The 2,962-nt window shown below is 48.5% G+C and overlaps 1 long non-coding RNA gene across 1 annotated transcript; it reads left to right on the top strand.

Annotated features, from left to right (window-relative positions):
• The first annotated feature begins 1,377 nt into the window (after positions 1-1,377).
• LOC136019987 (uncharacterized) lies at positions 1,378-2,380 on the top strand. Its single transcript, XR_010615146.1, has 2 exons — positions 1,378-1,436; positions 1,684-2,380. It is a non-coding gene; the product is annotated as an uncharacterized LOC136019987 (long non-coding RNA).
• The last annotated feature ends 582 nt before the right edge of the window (positions 2,381-2,962 follow it).

The following is a 2,962-nucleotide window of genomic DNA, read 5'->3' as shown; positions in this document are numbered from 1 at the left end:
TCCTCTAGTCCCTAGTTTTAATTTAACAGGTGGATCTGCTAGGGTAGATTCCCCAGGTCCCCATCAGTCTAGTTCCAATTCAGCCACCGGAGCCACCCCATGGCACTCCCCCCAGGGCAATCTCTCTTCCAACGTCCAAACTCCCCACAGCACACACAGATCTGGTCTCATAGGAGACGAACCCACTCCCCCACCTCCGCCCGACATCCCTCCACCTCTGCCTCCCCAGCACTCATCCCACGCTCAAACACAGGAACTGCCCGAGCTCCCCTCCTTGCCCTCTTGGTTTTCCTTAGCATCTTTCCCCAGTATCACAATCTGAACAACATCTCTCCAGCTTAGCTTTCAGTTTTTCCCTGCCCTTTTCCAAAGCCAAAATTAAGGGATCTGGCAGAGGTATATTAATTTCACATTCCGTCTGTCACTTGGGGTCGTTTCTTAAAGTGAAAAACATATCTGCATACATTACTTATCCCATTTTCCTTGCCACCTCAAAACAACATTAATTGCAACAATGTATCATAATTCCAAGTTCCATTTTTAGGATATTTTTCCTGATCTTCCAAACTATACAAAGGCCACCATCCGTTACAATATTTTTATCAACGTTTTCTCATTTACCGAGCCCCCAGGAAACCCTCCCAGTTCTTTCAAACGTGCCAAAATGCACCCTAAAGGACTCTTTTTCAAGATCTCTCCCCTCTGCTGATTTCCCATTATCAATCTCACGTTCTCACACACACACACACACACACGGGATCCCACAGACACACTCCACACAGTTACAACACTTGAGACAGAGACTAAAATTGTATCAAACTAACAACAGTTATAACAACCTGCCACCGATACCAAAATCACAAGACCAAAATCATCACTATAATGAGCCACAAAATAGACACTCCACAGTTACAACACTTGAAACAGAGATAACAATTAATAATACATTTATAACAGTCTGTCACCAATACCAAAATCACAAGACCAAAATCATAACTATAACAAGCCACAACGTAAGTCAAATACCAGTAAAATCCAAAACCTTTTCTACAAGACGCCCACCTCGTCTTGCAGGACCTCAACCACAAGATGCCCTCTGCTTCTTGCGATTGTGTCCTGGGTTTACCAGGAGCCGTTTTGCTCCTTCTTAGTAACTGGTTCAAGCTCTGTGTTTTGACTTCCAGCCTGGGCAGACAGCTGATAACACCGATTGGTTTTAACTGTTGTTAAGTAATGTTTATTCTGGCCAAGGACTTTGTGAGTCTCATGCTGTGCTGGGGACGAGGGGAGGCCGGGAGGAAGCAGAGACAGGACACCTGACCCAAACTAGCCAAAGAGGTATTCCGTACCACAGCACGTCATGCCCAGGGAGGTAACTGGGAGTTACCCGGAAGGGCACTCTCTCTCTTCGGGGGGGTCGAACTCGTTCGGCGGTGGTATCGTATTCTCTTGTTATTTTCTCTTATCAATATTATCATTGGTGGTAGCAGTAGTGATTTGTGTTGTACCTTGGTTGCTGGGCTGTTCTTATCTCAACCCGTGGGAGTTACATTCTCCTGATTCTCCTCCCTATCCCACCGGGAGTGGGGAGGGTCGGGGGGGGAGGGGCGAGTGGATGAGCTGTGTGGATCGGTTTAAACCACGACAGATTGTATATGGGTAAAACCAAAATCTTTCTTGCAGGACCCCAACCACGAGATGCCCTCTGCTTCTTGTGCGTATACACCGATAAAATGCAAAACCTTTTGTACAAGACGCCCACTGCGTCCTGCAGTGATACAGGGTTAATAAATGTACATGGGAACAATACAGGGGATTGTATAAGAGAGTTAGAAGAATTCCTTGCTTAAACAAAAGTATTGTCTGTTGTAAACACCTATCATGCTTACTAAACAGAACAAGGCACAAACTACTGATAAGGGGAGGAGACAGAGGCCTGATTCTACTGATAAGCAACTATTGACAAGGAAATGCGAATGTCTGGGTCTATTGATAAGGGGGAGAAGCTGATGATTTATGGATGAGGTACCGACTAAACCCTAAAGCCATGCGCGAAGATTAAAAGGTGAAAAGTTTAAGAAGAGGAAGACTCGTTTACTTCATCTTGAGGATCCCTGCCCACAGGAGGAAGACTCATTTACTTCATCTTGAGACCCCTGCCCATGACCAGAGGGGGCACTGCGCAGGCGCAAAGGACCTTCTAGCTCATTATAATACGAAGCGGGGACACATACTAAATACGTATAGGCGTATCAGTAATCTAATGCATATGTATGCCTTAAGGGAATAAATGTAAAGGAAAAACGACCCTGGGTGTGCATGCTTTGGAGGAACGATCCCCATGCACCTCAGCGCTGAATAAAGCATACCTACTTTACAACTTTAACGAGTTGTGGAGTCAATCCGCGTATCAACCCAAGTACCAACATCTAACTGGCCTCAGCAGACAGACGCCAGACCAGACCAAAGAGGTCCTGGGGAAACCATTTCAGAAGAACACAGGTAACTGAAATCACTTCCAGGGACCAGGGTCAGGACTGGCTGGGAGCAGGGACACAGGAGCCAGCACATACCGAGCTGGCCGCGGTGTAACTGCCAGGCACACTTGAGGGACTCCGGCACCGTGTGGTGGCAGCGAGTGGCAGCAGCGAGGACGGGCCTGGTGTCACCGGGCAGCCACAGCAAGGCCGGGCTGGAGCTGCCACACAGCCGGAGCACCACAGCCTGAGCTGCTGGGAGAGACGGGACAGAACTGGTGACACTGGTGACACACACACAGGGACACACACGCAGGAGTTGCTGCTGCTGCCCAGCCCCACATCCCCATGCCAGGCACTGGCAGCACTCTGGGAAAGCTGGACGCATCCCCACAGTCATCACTGATGGACACAAGAGGTGAGAGAGAGCTCATGCACTGAGGAGGGGAGAAGTGGGTGGGATCAAAGGAAAGGCCGAAGAGGGC

This window comes from Lathamus discolor, chromosome 10 (assembly GCF_037157495.1).
Source record: "Lathamus discolor isolate bLatDis1 chromosome 10, bLatDis1.hap1, whole genome shotgun sequence".
Taxonomy (NCBI): Eukaryota; Metazoa; Chordata; class Aves; order Psittaciformes; family Psittacidae; genus Lathamus; species Lathamus discolor.
This window is presented reverse-complemented; position numbering and strand designations above follow the sequence as displayed.